The following is a 26,175-nucleotide window of genomic DNA, read 5'->3' on the forward strand; positions in this document are numbered from 1 at the left end:
TTTAAAGTTGCTATTATCATCAAAATATCTTGTACTTTGCATTGTTTTGTATAAAGTAAGTGACTGCAAATTGGCTTTTATCGCACTAGGAACTGAGATAAAACAGCCGGTTATCAAAGCAGTTCTCTGAAAGAGAGCCTGCAGTGTTAACTAAATATAATAAAATAAAAATCACTGAATGTGAAGACTTCTAAAGCACACTATAAGAGGAAAAAAGGTATTGGAAGGCAAGAGACTATTTATCTATTTATAGTTTAACAAGTGCTGCTGAACTAAAAATTAATTCAAACCGTAAAAAGCTTTTCAGCAAGCTAATATTTTTCACATGATGCTTTATTGGCTTTCCTTTTCTATATTTTCCTAGGCACGAGTGCACTCTACAAGTGATATTCCTTGTCATTAACATTCATGAAATTTTTAGAGAAACACACTATGCCTATCTCAGTGTTCAATAAATAAATGTAGATGAAGTGTTGTGCTGTCACTGAACACAGATTAGTACCTATATGAGCAATATTTTTTTATGAAAGGTCTGGTTTATCATAGGTGAGTGCACAGAGGCTTCTGTATAGCTACAATTAAAGATGATTTTCACGTCACACATGTTTAGCATCACTGGAGAATGTTTATGTTAATGGCCTCTGCACATCCTGCAGCCACCTGTGACTCAAACTTACAACTCTTTCTGCAGGTATCAACTCCAAGAGCTGAGTTGTGCCATGCCTTTATCATGGTCCTAGTGTTTTGGTTATTCATTTGTGTAGCACACCAGAGACTGCATTTCACCCAGTTCTTCCCTGAGAAGACATTTGGGAACACATTTATTCTTCCATCTTTTTCAACCGGACAAGAAGCTGTCCAGGTGAGGAGTCTTGGTCACTGTGTGACTGAAATATTTTGTGTTGGATTTCCTTGGAACGTAATAGTCAATCAAAAATCACTTCATCAAAAGAAAAGACAAGATAATGAGTCCTGAAATATGTGTTCTTAGGTTATAAAAAAATCTGCCACGTATTAACACCTCCACAATGCCCGGTCTTCTATCGTGCACCTGCTTTTATGTAACTTCTAAAGCCTTTGAAAACTGAGGAACCAAGTATGAGGAAATCATTAATAGTTAAAAGAAATATGATAAGGCTATTCACTAATACTAATGAATTCCATATTTTAAAAAGCAAACTTCACTTCTTTTGTCAAAGAAGTCTGATTATTATCCATTTTTTTCCTAACGCATAGTATTATCCCTGTGAAAAAGTAATAGGGCTCCATGACTGATTCCTTTTGGTATTCTGAGTAGCTGGCCATACTCAATGAGAAGGCTTTTGTTTCAAAATTGCAGGTTTCCCCATATGGAGACTCTTTTAAAGCACTACAAGGCAGGCTCCAAAGAAAACAGACCACCACATCAATCATTTTTTAAACTCTAATTCATACTGAAAAGTTGATGAGTTTTCAGTTGACTGATGAAACTGTGACACCAAGGTACAAAAGAAACAAATATTTAGAAAGATGTCCCTCTCCTCAAGGTAAGAGTAGGGAGAAAAGGGTGCTTTTAATCTTTTCTACTAATATCATGAGGCCACTTCCAAGGTTCTAGGGCATCTTTGCAGGAGGAGACATTGATTAGAGATCTGGAAGGACCAGAATGTAGTTGCACTGTGCTTTTAGGGATTAGCAGCTATGTCTATTTTGAAAGAAATTTCACATTTTCTGACAACTGAGCTTGACAGAAATGGATTAAAGATGACATATCTCCACTCTCATATCTAATGAAAAACAAAGCACCTATTCTTGAACCAACAGGGAATTTTTGTCACATATACACACACACTGTATTCTTCCCCCTTCTGGTTTACATCATCTTTTTGCAGAGGGTGCTTTGCATTGAACTTGTATGTCTGTCACTCAAACTCTAAATTTCTTATCTTTTAGAGCTTTGATATACACAATTAAGTCACAGGAAAACCCCTTCATTTCAAAACACTGAGGATGTAGAATCTTTTGTATCCTGTTAACCAATTCCAGCCCTGTTGTTCCACATATGCACTAATACTTTGCTGCCATTTTTACATGTGCTAAATGTGTCCAATGTGAAGCACAATGTTCATTTATCTTCAGAGAGGTGCCAAACATCCCACCTTAATCCAGTTGCAAGCACAGAGCTAAATCTTCAAGCAGTGAGTTGCAGTACCTGGCATTATCTGAGCCCTAGCTTCAAAATGCTTCTCCTTTCTTCCTTTGCTCTTGACCTCTGAAGGGCTGGAGCTACTCAGGGATTTCTCTCTGCAAAATTAGAGGTTTAATTCTTCCAGGTTTGCATTAGTATCTTGCTATGAAATCATAAATCTGTAACAATAGAAACAGCAACACTCTCCTCCATGTTTGACACATTTTCGTATTTAGCAGGCCCTGGCAGGTAAAAGGAAGATAGATATTCTGCATTTACTGATACAGAGACAAACTGAACAGGGCTATGGTAAATGGAGACCTACTTCTACTTCACTCAGGCTTCTGCTCAGGGGCTCAGTGCCTTGGGCACCTCTCCCAGGAAAAGGCAGTGCAATAAAGATTTCCTGAAATATAATAAAGGCTATCTTGATTATAGATCCAGAATTAAATTGAGACATAATGTATTTGACCACGTGCAAATATTTGCTGGAAGCTGTACCTCAAACACTTTTGCACTATGCCTGGAAATCCCAATTTTAGAATAAATGTCACTCACACACATGACAGACTTTCACTGAGTAATGCAGGTTACACAGGCAATTACTGCATGACCTGCTACTGGATCATGGAATCATAAACACAGGAGTTAATGGTGCCCACAGACTGCCCCACCCCGGTGCTGGTGGTTCTGAACCCATCATGGACCAAAGCCCATCTCAGCTACTTCCTCAGAGTTCCTTTGCTGATGGCCCTGGCCCTGACAAGAAGTTTCAGAAGTTTCACAAGCCCTCTTTGAAATCGGTCGAGTGTCACAGATGTGATAGATGTGCTCTAAGTGCGAGGTCAGGATGCTGAAGCCAAATGCAAGATGTGCTTAGCCATCTAAATAAGTAGCCTACCAAACACCTTTTTATCCTTGAACAAATAATTGATGTTTGCTTCTCATTCCTTAGGCAATTCTTTTAGTCCTTCCCAGCCTGTTTCATTCAGGCACATATCTGACTTGCTCTCAGTGGCAGAGGACTGCCCAGACCAACAGAAGTGAGGCAGCTTCCACTGCCATCAAACACTCAGAAAAATGACTACTTTTATTTACTGGCAAACAGTTCATGGAAGAGCACTAAATCTGGCCAAGTGTAAGGCAGTATAGGGCAATCTTACCTATGGCGGTTCTGGGGCCTTGGGACTGCAGATGTATCATGCATGTATCATCCAAAAAGAATACCTAAACAAGTGAAAGGAAATACCTTGTGTAATTACACCATTCTGATACAATTAGATGCAAAGAATGCATTACAAAACCTGTGGACAAGAGCCCCTCTTCTCCAGCAGCCCTTCAAGCAGTCACTTTTTAGATATCATTAGGCAAACAGAAATAAAATCCAATCCTTCAGCACCCACAGATGTACAGTTGACATACACAATCAATAGGCAGTTACAAAGAGAGAAAACCTGCAGGAGTTTTCTTATTTGAGATAAGGAGCAGGGGGAGGAACTTTGCTTTGCACCCCCCCAACACTTTCAGCAGAGAAAATAAAATTGATTCATTGGTTACAGTGCAAGGAGATGAGCATCTCCAGCAGAAATTAAGGGCACAAAGAAGGTCACAATACATAAAATTTCAAACAGCAGCAGACAGAGCTGGCTAAACTGACTGCCATTTTAACTGCAGTTGTTGATAAAATGGTCACATTAAGAGGCAGCTGAAGGATGGTCAAAAGGTTAAGCCAGGCAGGCTGGTAGAGAAAACATAAAAAACGTCCTCTGCCACAAGAAATGTCTGCAGATGGGGCTTCTCCTGCTGCTGTCCTCATGGGGAGGAGGGTGGGAAACTCAGGACAGGTAGGGGTCCTGCTGATGTCTTAATCTCAAGTAGGACTTGTCGTCTGAAGCCAACAAAGGTACCAAAAGTCAAGCCTGGTATTTCTATTTTTCTAGAGCTTCTAATGATTTTCCCTGCAATATTTTCTCTCCATCTCATTTTCCTTCATCCCCAGAGGATATACTATATGCCTTTATGGTGCAGCAAAATATTCTACAGCTGTAAGTAAAGAAAGCCATCTGTTCTTTGCAAATAAAATGTCTCAGCTAGGATTTTTTTGGGTTAGGTTTTTTTTCCAATTAATACAACCAATCTATCAGGTTACTTGCATGTCACACACAGCTGAAATATTAAGCATCTCAGCATAAGCATCTCAGCATAAGCTAGGAAAAAAAAGAGATTCAATCAATCCAAAGATCACTGCTTTTCTCCCTTCTGATTTTTGATTTGCAAAAAGTGTTGAATATTTATGTTTACACAGGAATAAAAGTACTACTTTCTTATGTGAGCCTCCTTTCCAAACCTTTTTTTAGGAATGGGTTGCTCAGTGTGCTTCTTTCTCTAAAAGCAAGCACCATTCCCTTGCTAGTTACTGTAAATTACAAGTGCAAGGGGCAGCATTCCCTTGTTTTCTGAGAAAAAAACATGTGGGCTGAATGCTGCAAACTGGAATATGTACCGTTCGATTTCCCCAGCAGAAACATACTCTAACTGCTCTGTACATGGGAGTTTGACAGCTTGAACTGTGAGTGAACCAAACCTGATGCTTCAGACCACTGAAAAGTCAAAGGAGCAGCAGGAAAATTCAGCTTGCTGCCGAGTGGCAAACTCTGGAAAGCTCTGACCTTCTATTTAACAAATGTAACATGGCATAGGAGTATGAGAGGGAAAAGTCTTTGCCATAACTGAGAAATTTTGTACACCCAAATTTCTGCTCACAGGGATAAGCCTGTGATGGGTCAGGCATTTCCCCATGCCTTGCCTGGGGGTCCAGCCCCAAGAGGCTTCTTGTAGGGCCACCAGTCTGCATGGCTCCAAAACCCCTCAGGGGAAAAAGGGCTGAAGCCACCAGAGACACCAAAGCGTCCCTGCACTGAGCAGGCAAACCTTTTCACTCCAAGAGAGCTGATATCCTTGAAACTCTGCCCTGTCCCTCACATTCCTGTGCCACTGATGGTGCATTCCTCCAAAAGAAAAAGTGCCCACAGTTGCAGATGGCCATTGTAATCTCCCTGAATGGCATAAATAAAATAGATGGATGCAAGCAGACTAATGATCTACTCTAGGATGGTTGGTTATGATGCATTGGAAAGAACAGCTGGCTGTCAGCAACATATTTATCAGGAATTTAAAAGACAACAACAGCCATATAATCCAGAGGATTTAATGACAGAGTGGAATGAATGCTGAATAAACTCTCCTTTTGATAAACTCACAAACATTTGGGCGATGCAACAGTGATTTATATTCTTCTGGGAGAAATAAACAAATTAAGGATTTCATGGCCTTGTGGAGACCAGATTTTGCAAATGTGAATTTCTGTGTACTTTCAGATTAACTTTATCTCTCTTGGTATTAGTGGAAAACAAACCATGGTATTTTCAACTTTCTAGAAACTCCAATCATTTGCTATTCAGCTGACTTGTTATTCTGTCCTTCCTAAATAAAGTAAGGAATGTTAGTAGCACACTCAAAGTGTATTGTGAAACCGAATTTTGTACCTATAGTGAAACCATGAAAGTTATACTAAAATTTTACCTTTTTGAATGTCAAAAATGTTTTAACAAAAGTTTTGTTCTTACAGTGTCAAAATGTTTCTTTACAGCATGGTAGAATCACTGGAATTAACGAGACAGAGTATGACAGTTGCATTTAAAAATTCCTAATCATTCAAACTAATACAAATAGGCAGCACTATTGGTGGATAAAATAAAACTATTGGGGAAGAAAACTGTGTCAAGCAGGACGATGCAGCCTTTCCTGGATGCAACAGCACCGCACAGGTCACTGCTTGTTCTCAACTCATTAAACTCGAGCATGAATAAGTTACTCCATTCATGTGCACCCTCCAGGAAAGCAAACCATGGAGTCTGAGACTGGAGAGAAATCCTTTGGTAAGGCTGCACTTAGGGAGAGAATGATGAATTGCCACTGAATTTTGGCCATTGGGTATGGCATATCAGAGGGGTCTAAGACAGAAGTAAGAGAACTCTTTCCTGTCCCACCCTGTGGGTGCTCTCAGGATTTGGAGCGCGCCCCATATGGATCCCCTAACTAGATCAGACTCCCACGAGAATTTCCCCTTCTGCATTTGTGACTTGGTGTGGGGCACGGCACTGACTGCCCAGATGACTCTCAGCTGCCTATTATGGGTCAGAAAGTCCTAGATACAGCATACCATTACAAATCAGACATTGCCAACATCAGACAATAGGTAGTGGATCCTGCTATTTACTGACAAAATCTTTTTCTTACTTCATAGGATAAGATGTTGTTGCTGTCTTTTGCTGAAGTCCTTACTGAAACGCAACTCTCTTCATCTTACCTCATCACCAGAGCTTCAAAACTTCAGCTGTAAACATGCATCACTATCACTGTGCTGAAGGAAGTTATTCTGTACCCTAACTGCTACCTGCATTGTTATTAATCTGCAATTCATGAGCTTTCAGAGCTCTCTGGTTGCCATCCTGAGCCAAGACAGTCACACACATACTTAACCCCAAGCAGACTGCAAGCCCCACACAAATCAATGGACTAAGACTTCTGCAGCCCTCAGTGCCTGAAATTTAATGCTGAAAGCAGTATCAAAATTCTTCCCCTGCCCACAGTATTCAGCTATATGGAAAGGACATTTTTTTTAGCACTGGCAAGAAGTTCATGAGCTCAACAGGGGAATAGTGTTTCAAGTTCACCAAGATGCCTATTTGTCTTTCTGTTGACTGCTGAAAGAAGCAATGGCCCATGTTTCCTACCACATGCTCCGTTCCTCCAGATAACTCACAGTCTCTTCCTGTTTCCCATACATGGACCCACTGTTGCTTATTAATTGATGCATAAGCACTTGAAGCAAAGATCAGGAGATCATAATAATAGATTCTGTAAGCAAAAATGAAAACAATCCCTTACTGCCATCTGAGTATGAGGAGAAAAGGCAAATAATGCATCCAGGTATAAGGGCGATAAGTCTTGAGTTATGGAGGATGACATGGAAAGAAAAAAATCCTTCTAGATTTTCATTACCAAACTCATTTGAGATAAACTGCAGGAACGATAATTTCTTGGAGGGGAAACTAACTTTGTACAGTTAAGTCTTTACTGTCAAGAGCAAAAGATAAGGATGACCTTTGCTTTTAATGTATTTGTCTTTCTATGCCCATTATAGACAGTGAACCCAGTCTATTAGCACCATTGGTCTAACACTAAAAGTCAATTTGATTTAACCATACTTGCTGGCACTGCAAACTGCCTGACTATCACTCAATTAGAAAAGAGACATTAGCTCAGGTGTTGCTTAGGATCTAAGTGCTCTTTCACCTTTGTAATGTACCTGAGATTCTGCCTTAATTCAGTGTTCTGTAATCAGCTAGCTTTAAATCAATCCAGCATTGTCAAAAGCATATGGGATCAAATGAAAATGCAAAATTTAAAATACGAATAACCATTGAAGGTAGATTTTAAGTGCTAGCGCTGTATCATTATGGCAAAGTTGATATCATTTACAGCAACATTAAAGCAAGTGTTATTAAGAGAAAATGAGGCATTTGTCAATGAGTGTTTTTAGTGTCATTAGAGGTCTTAGAATTAACACACTTGCAATATTTTGACTAAAACAAGCTCATTCAAAGGCTCTTTTTAGCATATTAGCATCTTGTTAGACTTTGAGGATGTTTCAGATCTTCCTTTCTCGACTAGTAAAGGAAGAAATCAAATTCCATCCAGCATGTTACAAAACTGTGGAAGTGTACTATTTGCTGTTGCATGTACTCAAAATACAAAGATCAGCCTTTTTTGCTGGGAAATATAAAATTTTATTTCCAGGGTCCCAAGAGGAAATACGAACCAAGTTCTGATATCCCCAGTCATTACTGAGGAAATTTTTTATTATATTAATTACCCATTATCTTTTATAGGGCCATTTCTTCAGTGAGAATGCACCCGCTGAGATTAGAGGTCTGCCTCCAGCATCATAAAGTTAAAACAAGCTGTGAATATCACAGATGGGCATACATTTATTGTGAGATAATTTTTCGAATATTCAATCTCGATTATTCAAGAGGTAACTTCTGCAGAGTCCTTATAAATATACTGTTCTGTCTCATCTCCAAACACCTATAGTGTCTTGTCTATGCGGATATCTTAGTGCAGGAACACACATGGAAAACCTCATATACTGCATATACTGTGCCAAGAAGGATAGATGCCCCCCTGCAGGAACATACATCTGGATTTTACTCCCAAATACTGGTGTCTCAGAACTTTCCTGAACCAGCCCAAATCCTTGATTTTTTCACCCTCTTTAATGCAATGCTTCTTTACAGAGGTGCCTTAAAAAGGATGGCATTTTTGCAGTACACTGCAGAGGGACATTCTCACCACCGTTTTAAAAGCAGGTTTAAAAGTTAATGTCTAGGTCTGGCTGCTCATCTTCTGGTGTTACTAATAAAAGCCCATATTACATCCAGATTACCCCTTTACCAAACCTTAGGAATGGAAATATGATGTCAGGGAAAGGGTCATGATCCCAAGAGAGGTTTGGGGCACAGCTGTGGGCAGCCTACCTGGTGTTAACCAAGGTATACACCCCTAAACCCTGCATGCAAAGTTAGAAAGTTTAAATTAGAAAAAACTATGAAATAAATAAAATTGTGCAGAAACCCATGTTGGGCAGCTCTGCCTTACTGAGTGTCACCCCTTTCAGCTGAAGAAGGTCTGGCTCTATGTCTTTATTGCTCAATTATGAAGTTAATCAAAGAACTAATTGAGCTTGGTCTGCATGGTCTTTTGAGCCTTTTCTTATGTATTAGGTTTTATTAGAGCTTACAGAGGACATGAGGAAGGCTGTAAAGGGCAAGGAGATGATAAGCTTAATATGTGAGAGGAATGATAGTTGTATGTCATATTTGTGCAGACAAAATTGGGTTCTGGGAAGGAATATGACAGATCCATGTACCTTTTAAAGACCTATAACCTGCATGGCATTTGAAATCTTTCGTGCAATGTTTTGCCATCTCAAGTGTTCATTTCTTTAACTCTTTTTTTCTAGACTCTTTGCAGCAAATCAGTGCCTCATGGGAGTGAGAGGTTCTATCTACCTGTCTCTGTGACGAGTAAAGACCATACCTCTTTTCTTACACCAAAGTGATCTCAAGAAGAAAACTTAGGTATCGTGATATTAAAGATCTGCATCTACAATAACATTTACAGGAAGAAAAAAACTAAGACAGAAGGAGCCCAACAGTAATATGGACCATACAGAAGAAGGATGATTTCTTAAAGATGTCATTCAAAGTGAATTTGCTTTGTTGGATGTGGGCTTCAAAATGAAGGCACATGATTAAGTTATGTGAAAAAAGAGCAATGACTTACAGTTCCTGACGTTTTTGTGCTATTTTTCTCTAACACTAATATGGAGAAAAATATTGTTCTACACTTCAGAGCAATCAGAATACTTTATCTTTTAAAACTGTTTTGGAGAGTGCACATTCTGCAAATGTCTTAGCTCATACTAGATAATGACAAGTAAGTGAAACAGAATTTCATGCTTTCTAAAATGTAAATATAAGGAGGCGTACTTTTCTTTTTCTAGTGATTATCCTATGCTACAATTACCTTCCTTTTGGCTGCCTAAATAATATTCTCTTGATGAAAGGAAAGTGTGTATGGGAACTTCTACCACATGGTTTCAAAGGAAGAAAATATCTTGTTTAATGCACAACAGCCAGAATTTAAAGGGAAAGAATTGAAATTGAAGACGCTCCCTTGCTATGGGATTTTTTCTCATCTTTGCTCTGGAATGAGACAAGAGCTACTGACTGGGAAATACCTGGCTAGTACAAAGCTAAGTCAGGTGTTTGGGCACACATTCACCTCCAAAGGCTGATGCAATATAAACCATTTTGGTGGTCCTGATTCTCTCTTTCCAGGAGACAAGAGTATGATCTTCCACGGAAGACAACCTGGGGAAACCCTGACTGTAGTTTAGGGGGAAGTGTTTGCCAGCTCTGTGCAAAAGTACAAACTCAAGGGGGCACAGGTGAAGGATGATCAAAGAAAAGGCGAGCTTATCTCTGGAGAGTGAACAGAGGATTTATCTTACTGAGCTTAGCAAAGCAGGACCTGAGAGATGTGGCTGAGCTCTGGTGTGTGCCACCTGTGATGGCAGCAGACAGAATTTAAATGATCCTTTGCTGCCCTATTTTTCTACATTCATTTTCTTGGTGGGATTGACGTTTACAGAAACTACTCTGCTTTGTGTTCTGGGATGCTATTGAAGCTTTCAAAGAAACGTAGGGATGCCTGTGGGTAAGAATTAAGGGGAAGGCCAACAAGGCTGACATCCTACTGGGAGTCTGTTATCATCCACCCAACCAGGAAGAAGAGGTGGACAACTTATTCTATAAGCAGCTGCAAAATGTTTCAGGATCAGCAGCCCTTGTTCTTGTAGGTGACTTTAACATGCCAGACTTCTGCTGGGAACTTAATACAGAAGAAAAAAGTCAGTCCAGGAAATTTTTAGAGTGTGTGGAGGATATTATTTTGTTGCAGCTGGTGAGTGAGCCCACGAGGGGAGGGACTATGTTAGACCTGTTGTTTGCAAATAGAGATGGACTGGTGGAAGATGTGGTGGTTGGAGGTCGCTTGGGGCATAGTGATCATGAAATTATAGAGTTTTCAATATTCGGTGACATCAGGAGGAGCATCAATAAGACTTTTACACTGCACTTCCAGAGGGCAGACTTTGGCTTATTTAGGAGACTTATTCAGAGAGTTCCTTGGGAAGCAGCTGTTAAAAACAAAAGAGTTTAGGAAAGGTGGGCATGTTTCAAAACAGAGATCTTGAGGGCACAGGAACAGACTGTCCCTGTGTGCTGAAAGATGAGTTGACAAGGCAAATGTCCAGCCTGGATGGGCAATGAGGTTTTGAAGGAACTTAGGAATAAAAAGAGGATGTATCATCTTTGGAAGGAAGGTCAGGTTTCTCAGGAATTATTTAAGGGGGGGTGCTAGATCATGTAGGAAAAAGTTAGGGAGGCCAAAGCTCAGTTCAAACTTAATTTGGCGACTTCTGTAAAGGATAATAAAAAATGTTTTTACAAATACGTTAATGGCAAAAGGAAGGGTAAGACCAACCTTTGCTCTCTACTGGGTGAGGGAGGGAACTTAGTAACTGCAGATAGGGAGAAGGTGGAGGTGCTTAACGCTTTCTTTGCCTCAGTCTTTAGTGGGAAGACGGCTTGTCCCCAGGACAGCTGTCCTCCTGGGATGGTAAATGGTATCAGGGAGCAGAATGGTCCCCCTATTATCCAGGAGGAAGCAGTCAGAGAACTGCTGAGTTGCTTGGATATTCACAAATCTATGTGACTGGATGAGATCCATCCCAGGCTGATGAGGGATCTGGCAGATGAGCTTACAAAGCCACTCTCCACCATTCACCAGCAGTCCTGGGACACTGGTGAGGTTCCAGGTGACTGCAAGCTGGCCAATGTGACACTCATTCACAAAAAGGGTGGGAAGGAGGATCCTGGTAACTACAGACCAGTCAGCCTGACCTCAATACCCGGTAAGGTTATGGAGCAGTGAATATTGAGGGTAATCACACAGCACTTACAGGATTGCCGGGGTATCAGACCCAGCCAGCAGGGGTTTAGGAGGGGCAGGTCGTGTTTGACCAACCTGATGTCCTTTCATGACCAGGTGACCCACCTGGTGGACGCAGGAAAGGCTGTGGATGTTGTGTACCTGGACTTCAGCAAGGCCTTTGACACTGTCTCCCACAGCACACTCCTGGAAGAGCTGGAGCCCAAAGCTTGAACAGGAGCACTCTTGGATGGGTTAAGAGCTGGCTGGATGGCCGGGCCCAGAGAGTGATGGTGAGCAGTGCTGCATCCAGCTGGGGATCATCACCAGTGGTGTTCCTCAGGGATCTGTGCTGGGGCCAGTTCTGTTCAATATTTTTATTGATGACATGGATGAGGGTATTGAGTATTTAATTAGTAAATTTGCAGATGACACTAAGCTGGGAGTGTGTGTCGATCTGTTGGAAGGGAGGAGGGCTCTGCAGAGTGACCTGGAATGGTTGGATGGGTGGGCAGAGTCGAAAAAGATGAAGTTCAATAAGTCCAAGTGCCGAGTCTTGCATTTTGGCCACAATAACCCCCTCCAACCTTATAGACTGGGGTCGGTGTGGCTGGACAGTGCCCAGGCAGAAAGGGACCTGGGGATGTTGGTTGACAGCTGGCTGACCATGAGCCAGCAGTGTGCCCTGGTGGCCAAGAAGGCCAATGGCCGCTGGCCTGTATCAGCAATAGTGTGGCCAGCAGGAGCAGGGAAGTCATTCTCCCCCTGTACTCGGCATTGGTGAGGCCACACCTTGAGTGCTGTGTCCAGTTCTGTCCCCTCAGTTTAGGAAGAACCTTGAGACACTTGAGCATGTCCAGAGGAGGCATCAAGGCTGGTGAGGGGCTTGGAACACAAACCCTGTGAGGAATGACTGAGGGAGCTGGGGATGTTCAGCCTGGAGAAAAGGAGACTCAGGAGTGACCTCATCACTCTCTACAACTCCCTGAAAGGTGGGGGTTGGTCTCTTTCACCAGGCAGCAGCTGAGAGAGCAAGAGGACACAGTCTTAAGCTGAACCAAGGGAAATATAGGTTGGATATTAGGAAAAAGTTTTTCATGGAAAGAGTGATAAAGTACTGTAATGGTTTGCCCGGGGAGGTGGGGGAGTCACCATCCCTGGATGTGTTTTAAAAAAGACTGGATGTGGCACTTGGTACCATGGTTTAGTTGAGGTGTTTGGGCATGGGTTGGACTAGATCTTGAAGGTCACTTTCAACCCAGTGATTATGTCATTCTGTGCCTCAGCAGGGCAAATGCTTGCCTTGGTGATACAAAGCCTCTGGATTTTGGATCCAATCACATGCCCTGCACAGTATGAGATTATGCATACCTCAACCTATATGATTCCCTTAAAGTCAAAATCTCTGCGTGGTACAAAACAGTGGTTCTCAGATACTAATGTCATGAACAGAAATATAGAGCAGAAGGGACAGCCCTTTATTCTTTAATTAACTCATACAGCTCTTCTGCCATATCATACATCAAGCCTGGCCATAAAAATGGCAATTTTATAGTGTGTATAAAAAGAATAAAATGATTCACAGAGATTGAAGATCCATTTACAGCAAATGTATATGCCTGTCTGAGTACAACGGATTCCAAACAGATACGTTACTGTGACCCATAAAACGACTTCACTAACTTATTTATTGTAACTTTGGGTGACATTGTCACAGATTAATAGTTTTGTAAAAGGTTTAGGTGCATAAGGTCATCATATTCTTCTTTAAGAGGTTTTTTTTGGTCAGATGTGTGATGTTGCTATGTAGTGAATGACCATTACAATTCCTTGATGTCCATTATTATGTCTGCATATTGTTAGGATGTGAAATGAGTGGGTGAACATCAGAACAGTTTGGGAAATTTAGGACAAACCTAATTTGAATATTTTGCACCTAAACTTTTCAACTCAAAAACTTGAAAGACAAGATTTAAATGCAACGTAAATGTGACCAGTTTAAAAAAATAAAAAAAGATGAAGTTTAAAATGCAGATGGGAATAAGAATTTAAATGCTGTAATCTCTGAAGAGAACCAGCAATCAAAGTCTAATATCCTTATATTGTGCCAGATAATGAAATATTAAGCTGGAGATAATAAGATTTCTTTCCACTGGATAGTCTTCAGCATAGTTAAACCTATGAATGAACAGCTGAAGTGTTTTATATAAGCTAAAGGTTATATGTCAAGGATTCTGAGGACTGACAAAAAAAAAATCCCAGCCCATTTATTACAAACTCACATCACTCATTCTCTTTTAAAACTGTGACATAATTAAATGCATTTCAAGAAAGACAACTTCACTAGTGCATATTGATGGAGACTGGCCATGCAGTGGACACTTTTAATCCAGTTTCCCTAATGAAACAAAGGCTATGTAATCGTGCTCTTTGTGTGTGTACATCTAGACCTTCATCTTCCTCAGTAAATGTGAATATTTCCATCAAGTTTGACAAAAAGGCAGAGATCTTAAAGACAGTAAATTCCTGAAAATGTTCACAAAACTGGGAAAGCTAATAGAGAGATATATTAGCAGCCTCCAACTGAAAGAACAGATGTGGCTGAATCACCTCTATCAGCCTCTGACAAGCCAATATTGACACAAAAAGCCAGAGAAAATCAAACTAAATCCATCCCACCATCCCTGGACTTTCCAGCTCTTTAATGTGCTAGTTCCTGTCCTGACAGTCTATGGCACTGGATTTCTGTGGTCATTCACCAAGGGCTTTTATATTTAGAACTATGAGGAGAGGGTGAGTCCACTATGGAGAAGAAAGAATAAAAGTGAGCTTTACCCTGCAAAAGGAAGTTCAAAAGAGAAATATTTCTCCTGAGGTCTTACAGAACCCTATGAGACAAGCACAACTCAGAGAAACACAGCTCCCTGCCTCCTTAAACTTCATGTGTAAATCTAAGAGAATCATCCTAGTAAGAGCTTTAAAATCAAGACAGGAATTACATACCTTTGTGTATCAATTCAAATGTCTATGGAGTGAGTTGTGGAAGAGGCCTTGCAGAAGAACATAGATGAGGACATAGGCAGAGAACCCCAGTTCCTCTGGGAATTCCTCCCACTGTCCAGCACTGTAGACACTTGCATCCAACAGGCTACAAGTTGCCCACTGCATGTAACATTGCTACATTTTTTTCCAATGTCCTCAATGTCTTTTCTTCCTGGTCCTGCTTTATGACAGATGCTTGCTTTTTTTAAACAAAACTGGTAGAGATGTTTTGCCAATTTTTAATGCCTTTCAAATGCCTTTGAAACCATAAGCCATCAGTGCTATAATACTGTGCTCAGCAACCTGTTGTATAAAGAATTAAAAAAGAACCATCTTTCACAGAAATTTTCAAAATGTGTTGAATTGTTAACACAATGAGGTAAACAATGTTTCTTCATGGAATAGTTTTTGAATGTATATTCTCTTCTACCTGTTCATGAATGCCTGTGTTCTCTTTAACTAATACAAATATTCATAGCACATCTCTGCCTCCTCACAAACTGCAATTTCCCATCAATTAATCTCTTTTCTTCATCTGCATTTTTGCATCATCCCTTTAGGAGACAAAGTGTGGAGAGGTAGAAGTATGATTCCTTAAAATACTAGCAAAATCGCTATGGAAAATGTATATAGAGAGTGTATATTTACACTTGTAACTGAAGTATATTTCCAGCAAAGGCAAAGCCAGGTTCTCTTGGGAATATACATAGTCTTTGCAAAACCATGTAAATATGTTGGGATTTTTCCTCTCTTTCTAAAACAAACTATAGGACTGCATAAAGAATGTGGCAGATGGTTACTTCCTAATCTGCACATGAAATATCTTCCAGTTACAGAATTTGTTGCTTAATGTCTCAAAGTCCATATTAATTATGCACACTAACAGAGAGTCAGTACTGAAAATGACTGGATCTGGTTGTGAGCCTGCACAGTCTTCACTGTGGAGTTAAATTGTTGTTCCTCATAAAGCAGCTGAAAAGCTCAGACAATGAAATTTTGCCAGATGGCTGTTGATAACACAAGATGCTGGGCTGCTTTTTCTGCTGCAAATGACCAGGGGAAAAGCAGGTCATAAAATCTCCTGTGGGTTTGAGGATTTGGGATTTTTTTAAGCACGGAATAGAATTTGTGCTTGTTTTTGAGGTGTCAACAAGGTCTACTAAGTACCTTATGAGAATTCAAAATAAATTATAGGTGGTATTTAATTGTCATACAAGGTCTGTCCTGATCTTCTGCCAATGCTAAATACTCAATAGCTTACTATCACTCACTGAACTGAAAGGGAATATGTTTTCAATACACTCATTAAGAAATCAGGTTAATTACACACCTACACTCTTGTGAAGCCTTAAACCTGCCATAGAGAAACCAGTGATTTTATGATGCTGAAAGGAAGAAAAGTACCATGGCAACTTTCCTGTGCTACTTAATCACATTTACTGAAATTTTATCAGGTGCTTTTGAAGTAAAATGACAGGAAATAATCTATAAAACATAATGTGCTTTTAAATACAGAGACCTTGAATTTGAGTGTAAAAGGAAACCAAATCTCTAATTTAGTGGAACCAGTATGATTAAAAATAATTACATTTGTAAAGCGAACATTGGAGAAAAAATGATTAATGTGCTCAATAATAACATCCATCTAATTTGTATAATGAGCATTTTCATCTAAAGCCATGTTTCCATTCAGAATATGAAGAGATTTAAAAGAAAATAACTTGGTTAGCATCATCTACCCATATTTATATCAGCATCCTGATTCTGAGTATGTCACGGCCTTGCAGCTTTGTTTGCCATTCAGCCTTTACAAAAAAAACCCCAAGAAGAACAACTTGTAATTAAATGTTTTAATTTATAGACTCAAATACACTCCATGAAACATTAATTGTGGCAAATCAAAAGAAATACTAGACATTTAAATACCGATTGCTCGCCATGTCAGCAAAACCACAGAAGTTAGCAATCTATATGGTATAAATTAATATTCATTAGAGCTTTATTAACTTTCCCTGATAACAAGCTCAGAAAATATTATTTTGTCTTTCTCTTTGTGGTTATAACTTTAGATTGTCAGCCTGTTTTTCTCCATCCCAGACTGCCCCCTCTGTTTTTCTGCGAAGGGGTTGTTCATTGTTTTCATTGTAGTGGATGATAGAGGAGGATGAGCTGGAGCACTACAGCTCTTTGAGTTAGCTTCCGAACGGGATGCAAAATGAGGAGTCATTTAATTTAAAAAAAAAAGAGGTGTTGTTGCTTAGAACATGCCTCAAAAGACCTGCAGCATCAGACCTCAGTGCCTAGCAAGGCCTGGGACTGACACCACCCAGCACAGACACTGCAGAGGGTCAGAGCCTCCCTGCTCTCCTGCCACATCCCAAGAGATGCTGCATGTGGCACACTAGTCTCAGAGCACCACGCTTCACCTGAGAGTTTATTCCTGCTTTCCAGACACCCTGCACCTACATCTCATCCTTCTTCCCGCTGGAAACAAAGAAAGAAGTGTTTGAAGGAGTTTCCCAGGAAAGCAACCGCCTTACTCACTAAAGTTTGTCCTCATGAACTCTTAGTGATTTATTAGTTCCCAGGAGCTGCTTAAGAGAGTATCTGAGAACATGCACTAAACCCTCTGAATTTATCCAAGTATTGTTGGCAGGGAGGAAGGTGATCCAGAGAACAAATATAGGTCAGCTCTAGCTCTAACTTTAACATCCTTTTCTACTCTCTATAATTTAACTGTTCCTTAAAGGGTGTGTCTCTGATATAGTTTGTTGCATTTCAAGTCAAGTACAAAGAAATTCCACAGGAAAATAGAACTTCATTTATATTACTTCTCTAACGCAGGGGTTGTTTAGAATAACTTCATTTCTATTCACTCCCTAAAGGTTTTTCAAACAAAATATGTTTTCCATTTGCTTGCTAACTGAATGGAGAGGAAAAGAAAACAGTTCACATTCAATCCAAATTACTGTAAGGCACCAAAAATGAGAATTCTGTTCTCAGTTCTTGTTTTTCAAGGAGACTTCAACAAGAATTAAAAAAAAAAAAAGGTAATTTCCAGAAACTTTCTTTAAGTGTGTCACGTTCTGTTTTCTGAATGCTTAATAAGACTTTCAAGCTTGCAGACTTATTAAACAAGACAAGGACATTGAATTTCTCCTGTGTCTGTAGCCTTGTCTATGCCAGAAAAGTTTAAATTTTTATGTTGTCTGTCTAAGCTGGTTATACCTGTCTGTGCTCCCAGCACTGAAAGACTGAGAGTGTACAAAAGAGCTGCGGAAACATAATCTAATATTTTATGTGTTAGATGCCCAAGGTCAAGGGTGCAAATCCCTTAGTCTGTGTGGTGCATCAATGGAGAATTAATGGGGCTGTTAAATGTTAAGAGGTGTTTTAGTCACATTATTATGCTTGCTAGCAGGGCACAGGGCTGAGATGCTATTGAGGGCAAAGCAGATGATCTAATGAAATAACCTTGCAAGGAGCTCTCCTTCCTCATCTAAGGGGCAACAATCTGCCAGAGTGGAGGAATTTCTCCCACAGAGAGCATATCCTCCATGTGTGCTGAAAGATAAACAGGAGTGCTTGGTGCTACTAGTTTATTCCCCTTCTCTTCACACTACCCTTGCACAAGGAGAGAGGAGGAAACTCGGCCCCCACAGTTCTCCGTTTCTGCAGCTGCTTTGCAAGTACAGTTCCCTTTAAGAAAAAAGGTCAGCCAGGATAGGAAAGCAGACTGTCATTTCTAAGGTAGGACAACTAAGAATCTGTCATGACCATTATTCAACTAATCAGAGATTACATCAGCGACCTCATTCTGTCAAAAAATATGTACAACAATGACCTCTTCCTTTATCAGGAGCAATGGGATACGACAGCACAGCCATTATTACTGTGTAGATAAGAAAGCACCCCCATGAACAGTAATATGTGCCCATAGCTTTTTATAATGTCTCCCATTTCTCATGTCTGGCACATTTTGATTCTGATGATAATAATATATTTAAATAACCTTCTAAATATTTGCAGATCTACCTCACTGATGAGAATAATTGTTGATGGTGGGGTATGGTGTGAATTTGGGGGGGGCTGGAAACTCCATTTACTTAGGAAAGGACAGATGGCAAATGCGGTCTGGCTGCAGTTTAGCTAGGAAACCTGCACACAGGGTAATTGCACCATCGTGTTGTACAAACTTCTCAGATAATTGGTAGTGGCTTAAAGCTTTATTATTCTAGTTCAGAGCCCATGACCTGTATTTCTAAAGTGATTAATAAATTTTAGGCCCTTTTAATAAATTTTCAAGGATCATTGTAATTTTACAGGCTTATGCTCTGCATAAAGCCAGGCCAAAGATCAATACCAAATAATCTCTGCATCGACCCCGTAATTCCTGACTGAGCACTAGGAGTTGCTTTAGAGAGATGTCACAGAAAGATCATTCACCCCAGCTTGAGGTTAGGTGTTCCTTCTCTGTTAAACATTTCCACTTTATTTATATACTCGTTTTGGCCAGCTTCATTTTCCAGCCAATTATTTTCATGATGCCGTTTCCCCCCTAGAGATTTCTGGTATCAAAAATCCCTGCTGCACTTCTCCCTGAGTTTTAAGTTGTTTTGCAGCTCTTTTTTTTTGAGGAGCTTAGTGGCAAAGACTGTATGTGAAGTCAATGAACCCCAAAGTTCCTAATTTTTTTCTTTTTAACCCTTCAGTGGACAGAAAAAGAGCTGGAAGGTTGAGAAGAGAGGCATGTGCAAAGAAGAATCCCTTCACGTGTTTTAAATTAAATTCTTTAGTGCCATTCTCATTAAAAAGATTTTCCTGAAAATGCTGTTTGATTAGGACTTCAAACGGCCTGCATTAATGATGAATAACTCTTCTGCAAGGTATTTACATGTTGCCTTGTCACTGCCACAGACGGCAATTTCATCAAGTGTGAGAGAAAGAAAGAGGGAAAACTTGGGGAGTGAATGCACAAAGTGGGACTCTCTAGTCGCTGCAAATGATCATGTGACATTGCATGTGACAAATGCTTTCAGCAGGTGGCTCAGGAAAACATCCCCGTGCCCTGTTATAATGGTTTGTCACAGGCAGATATTTGCAGAAGTCATTGCCTCACGTTTTGTTGGCTGTGACTCTTGCAATGCTCAGCTCCTTTCCTGAGACACCATTTTATGACACTCCACACCACCTGCCCAGCAGGAGCCTTGGTGTGCATCCCTGGATTTACAACCTTGTGCTGATGGTGCTATAGGGGTGGCTCAAGCTATGGCACCACAGCACAGCCTCACAGCACCCATATAATGGGATTGTGCCCATTACTATTTTCCATTCTATAAAATACTATAGAATTCTATAAAATACTGTACTAAATTCTACAAAATCTACTAAAAATTCTGTAAATTTTAATTTAATTTTGTTTTTTTTTTTTTAGTCAGAGACTGAACAGTTTCTTCCAGACTACAGAAACAGGTACTGTAGACTAATCAGTCCAATCAGGGTTCTGGGGGACCTGTCAGATAGGTGACCATTTTGTTGCTGACTCCCTGTTTACCAGTGCTTTTGGGTATCAGTACACACACTTGCAATTGGTTCAGTAACAGAGAATTGAGAGGAATGAGATTAATGTAGACAGTTTGCAGCTGTCTACAGACATGCTGACATCAGGTAAAACCATGCTCAAGCTCACTCTCAAAGACAGACTCAAACTTCTTCCCAATGCTAGCAGTTCATTTCATCCCAAAATCCAAAGTTCTCTGAATTGAGGGAGCCAAGGTGACACTGAGCAGGGCGTGGCCAAGCAAGGAACAGCTCAGCTCACCGTACTTTGAACTACAATCCTATTCAAACTAATCGTTTGGACAGGGGTATAAATCTTGGAACTTCATGTGCACATTCCCACTCCCACACCTGCACCCAGAGATGCACCTTCCTGACATGCTCCTGCCTGTCCTTCACCTCTCTCCTCCCTCCAGCACCTGCTATGCTAAATCCCACCATCCCAACAAGGGCAGCATGCAGGCATTTCCTTTTGTTTCTACCCCTAGGAGGCCACAAATGCTTACAAAGCACATCTACTAATGAGTTCGGGCCTTGACTGTCCCCCCAAAAACCTTCTCACAGAGGAAAAACTGCCAGTCACTTGTGAATTCAAAGATGCAGGTCCAATCTGTGCTTTATATTAAAGGTTTCCTGTTTAAGCTGCACAAAATTAAGCATTGCTTGGAAGGCTAGATAGGAACTGAGATAAAGCCATTACAGATGCCCTAATAATTTTCTTTCACACCAATTATAAAGCTCCATGCCAACATGCAGTAACAACAGGCTGCCAATTACACACATTTAAACACTGAGCAGGAATTGAGGATATATACTCTACAAGGCTGGAGGTAGAAAGGAATGGTAAATTCACAGGCTATGTGTGCTGCTGGCACGATTTGTTTCAAGTACATTGGATAAAAACAATGTGTATTAATGGAAGTCACAGTGGTCCCTGCTGCCCTGAGAATCTGTGACTCAATCAAATACCTGGACAGTGCTTTCTTGGTTGCTGCACTGTGGGTGCAACTTCAGAGCAGTTTTCATAAATTTGACTTGGCTAAGCAGAGGCAGGAATCCCCCCCTCTTCCTCTCCCATCCAGGAGAGCTGGATGGTCAGAAAGAATCCTGGCTGCAAGGGTGGGAGTGCATTGGCATAATGTACACTTGTACATATGTTATTAATTTTACTTCTTCCCTTTAAGCTGAGTACATTTGGAACACCAGCTATGTACCACCAAAAGCCATGTGGAGTAAATTCTAAAGAAGGGAATTAAAAATGCAGTTAATTTTTCCATGGGTAAGAGCTAGATTTTACTTGCTATACAGATTTCCAAGGAGACTAATTTGAGTGAATTAATGAAACATTAATGCCTGCAAAAGATTTTTAAGAGTGGTACTTTAGGAACTATTTGGCTTTGATGAAAGGTTTGACTGCCTGATAACCCTAGAGCCAGCAGTTATGGTACAATATTTATAAATGGAAGAGACATTTACAGCCTCATAAAAGCTTCTGTTTATTGTTATCAAATTGCAGTGTTGTGCACTGAAACATTAATACGTAGCTTAACCTGTTTCTTGTAGCTTTGTTACAAGAACAGATGAAGTAGCTGAGCAAGCATAATGGACAGAACACTAGCAAAGGCCAAGTGACAGGGACAATGCATGACAGTGAGAGGAGAAAATCCAAACACTGCTACCAGTCTGCAGCTTGCCTTTGGTTCTTGACATACAAACAGTGCCATGTGTCCTATGAACAAGAATTGCTTTACACTGGCTGAATGCTCTGATATTCTAGGACATAGCACAGATCACAGATCTCACTAAAACAGGTCTAATCAGAGTAGTGGGGAGTAAATGGGCTATATGTTCTCGTGAACATCCTCCTGCTTAGCAGATATGCATTAATTTCTCCCTTGGATCCTGCACTAACTTGTTCTGGAATCCTGCTCTACTCCTGCGTGTGCAGCTATAGGGACTGAATAAACCTTCAAGAAGCAGCATATTATTTGACTAGTAGACTCGTGTCTTGATCCTGAAATGTGTAGGGTTTCATTTGATGAGCTGTCCTGGATATCTTTGAAAATTTCCAATGCTCAGGCAAGTTTTCACTGAAATTAATACTTGGAAATGCAGCAATCAATACAGCAGTACAATGGAAGGAGGATATGGCAGTGAACACTTCTGTTGCCCCTGTTCCACCTGGTTAAGTAGTGCATTTGACACAGAGCAGCAGCCTCTGCACAACTGCTGGTGGATCAGAAATACTTCATTTTCCTCTCTGATATGTACCCATGGCAGGCTCTGAACAAATGTATTTCAATTTAAAACATTATGAGTTCATCAAGGATTGCAGAACTGACATTGATGCTTTTATTGTCAAATGGGTTCAGCATATAACCTCTCCCCTTCAAGGAAAGCATTGAGCAAATAGACCTTGCAATGAGATGTGAAGGTTCATCAGTGTAGTCCTTGTCTGGCTAAAACTGGCAGACCAATGCTGCAGTGGCTGCTTCTTCATTTGAGATCCCCAAAGTGGCTTCTGGAAGTTGTAGTCCTTTGCCCTGCTTGTAGCCCAAGATCCTACTATGAACTACATCTTTCCTAAAGCACTACATCTATTCTGGTGTCAGGCTGTGAGGTACAGCTGAGTTACATGTATTTTAGCACAGTGCACATTGGAAATACCAGTACTTCAGAGACTCTGTCTAGAGGAGATGGAAAGGGCTCGAAATACAAGTTACTAGAAGAATGTTCACCCTAAGCCTCTTATTTACAGATCCACAGAACCCTAAAGTTCAAGTATTGAAGGCGACCTGAGATGGAGTTTTCAGCTTTGCCACTGGAAATAAAATGCCTTTAACAACTCAGCAGGAACCATATTTTCCACTAAAATATCTTTTGGATAGTAATTTCCTGTCCAGCTCTATGAATTCCTAATGAATTCCTAAGAAATCAATCTTCCTAAATCCCACAAGTACTTTGGAAATCCTCTTTTTTTTTTCTATCCACTGGGAATGAGAATCTGGTGTTCCATATTTTCCATATTTCAATCACTTCTTTTTTTTTTTTAAACAATCTGTTAGGCAAAACAGCAGTGAAACCCTATAAAAGTCCTCAAGGTCTTTTCGTCACATACATACAGCTGGCACACACACTGTAGGAGGGTTTTGTGTTCCATCCTCAGCACTCTGGGTTGCAAATAGCAGCAGTGTCCTACAGACCAATGAGTCCCAGCATGGATGTGGATGATCACAATCAGTGATCAGATTTGTAGGACAAGAGGAAATAAGGCCAGAAGAAACTCTACTTATTGTCTATCCATCTTCCTTCCCATCCATCTTACATGCCTCCTCAACTATGAAATGTTTATTTTCCATGCTTGTCTTCATATTTAAGGCTTAGTATCTTTTCTTGCTTTCCTTTGGAATCTTCAGACTTTATATGAGCCATTAAAAATAAAGAAGGAAAATATTCTTTTGGCAGTGGTAATGTAGACACATAAATCTTCACTGCTTTTTCAATTCACGCCCTGCATTCTTTTACACTTGCTCCCTGCTGAAACCAGCATGATAACTGCAAATTTAAAATTAGCTCTTAATTTGAAGACCTTTGAGTTTTGGTACTCTAGACTTGCATTTTCAAACTTTGTGACATTTATACCAAGGCACCAGGGTTATTTAAATTTATTTTTCATTATCAGTAAAAGAGCCTTCTACGTATTTGTCATGATTAATTTGAACACAAGTCCCTGAAAGAAAAGAAATGTAAGGGCAGTGCTTTTAACTTTAAAGTTTTAGTACTAAGCAGTTTTTCATAATGGAAAACTTTCGTGATGCACGATACCTTTTCTGCAGCTTACTGGAGAATTTTAGCAAAATGGAGATGAAGCACTTAAGGCCATTGTTCACGTAAAAGGACATGTCTCTGATCATCTCAGCTCCCCCCTCCCCCCCCCCCCGCCCCCCCCAAAAATCTGGTTAATTTGTTTCCTAGTTGCCAAAATATAAAGCAAATATTTTACTTGCTCCACGCTGTCACCCCATTTCAACACTGAACACAGCATTCAATGAAGACCAAACACGTAAAACTTTACTCCTAGATGTAAGTACAGTTTCCATGTAGTGCAGATTACAATCTAAATGCATGCACAGAGTGCCCAGAGCTGCCTTCTTCCAGCTCGGACTGGTGATTTGATGCTCACTCACTTGTGTGCACCAAACTGCTGTCACGGGTGCTTGCCAGCTGTATTGACTCCAACTGCACTCTGCAATTTCCCTCCCTTGGCAGCTCTGGGGATGCCTTCCCTGCTGGAAAACGGGAGGCACAGACATCCCATCATTGCAGAACACTGAGACCATCTCTGCTCTAGCACTGCTGCTGAGGAAATTGCAGCCCTCGGAGCCTGCCTCCCGGGAATGGGTGACAGCAGCAGGAGCACAGAGGTGTCACACCTTGCTGTGCTCAATTCAGCTGCGGTTGCTGCTGCCAGCCTGGTGCCACATCAGCTGTCCCCAGCGGGCTGAACATGGAGCACAGGAGGAAGCTTTGCCAGCAGCAGGGTGAGCTGAGGCTATGCCTGGGCCTGGGAGAGGAAGAACAGGGATGAAACAAGCTCCACCCCACATATTCCTCCAGCAGAGGCCAACAAACACTTACTGCAATTTACAACTGTCAGCCCCAAACATAATTAATGTGCAATCACAGCCAGACGAGCATCTTAAGGGAGAACATGGTCTACTTAGCTCACTTAGTCGTAGTGAAAAGGACTTTATTTTTAGGGATCACTGCTAATGGCAGACAGTTTCTTGGGGGCCATCAGGGCTTAAGCAGATGTGGGAGCAGATGGCAGGACAATAATGCTTTTTTGGATGATTGACTAATACCTTTTGCCAAATGCCAATGGTAATAGAGATATTTTGCCAATCTCAGACCAAGCGACAAGGAATTTTCATCCCAAGAGGTGACAGCAGTTGAATTCTACTTTTTGCTGCCTGTTTGTAAGCACCAAGAAGTCCCCATGAACTAAACAATGTTTTGGCCTTCTTTCCCTCCATCTAAGAAATTACTTTCCTCTAGTTTGAAAAGGTAATACAAATATTTAATTAGTTTTGTCATGTCTCGACTCTGTTGAAAGCAGGATGACATATATACCAAAGCAAGGGAGTAAAATCTGTCCAGCAGAAGGGAAAATTTATGGCTGCAATTTTGCAGAGGGGCCCCTATGATGCAGTAAACTGCAAGAATGAAGCATGAAGAGTTTATTAAAGCCATAAGAATCCTGAGATGAGATTACAGCCTTTATACTCTGCCATGCATCAGATTTGATAACGCATGTCTCTCACCGACCCCCTCCCCCTGCCAGCTCTCCTGGAAAGGCGGAAAGAGGAATCCACAGTAGATTGATTTTGATTTCACATGTAGTATTCTCATTAATTTTCAAGGCATCAGCTCGTGCAGATCAAAGTGGCAGAAGACGCTGACATCAGCTTTCATATCTGAGAGGTTATCACTCCCTGATGATAAAATTGCCGGATTATCAAGGAGTGCATCTGAAAGTCTATAGCTACTGTAAAAAGCATTGTGACATATAAATGCACAATATGACACCATTACTGTATCATCTTTACTGGAACACTTAGCAAAACATTTTCAGTGACACCAAATGACAGTCATGCCTTTGATTTTATTTCTCAGTTTTGTAGCCTTGGAAACTATAATTTGGGGGGTTGGGGGTAGCACTTTTTTTTTCCTTTGTCCTGACTGCCTCTAGCTCTGACGTGACCATCTGCAGTGAAAAATGTGCC

The 26,175-nt window shown here is 40.6% G+C and overlaps 1 long non-coding RNA gene across 3 annotated transcripts in view; it reads right to left on the reverse strand.

Annotated features, from left to right (window-relative positions):
- LOC148224031 (uncharacterized) overlaps nt 1–26,175 on the reverse strand; it is a 297,652-nt gene that overhangs the window by 60,706 nt on the left and 210,771 nt on the right. For 2 of the 3 annotated variants that reach the window (XR_015803332.1, XR_015803334.1), the window contains one exon: nt 3,331–3,394. The exons of the other annotated variant lie outside the window; for it this stretch is intronic. This is a non-coding gene — a long non-coding RNA (uncharacterized LOC148224031). The remainder of the gene's footprint in view (nt 1–3,330; nt 3,395–26,175) is intronic. 3 annotated transcript variants of the gene reach the window in all.

Source organism: Sturnus vulgaris, chromosome 4, assembly GCF_052056855.1.
Source record: "Sturnus vulgaris isolate bStuVul1 chromosome 4, bStuVul1.hap1, whole genome shotgun sequence".
NCBI classification, from domain to species: Eukaryota; Metazoa; Chordata; class Aves; order Passeriformes; family Sturnidae; genus Sturnus; species Sturnus vulgaris.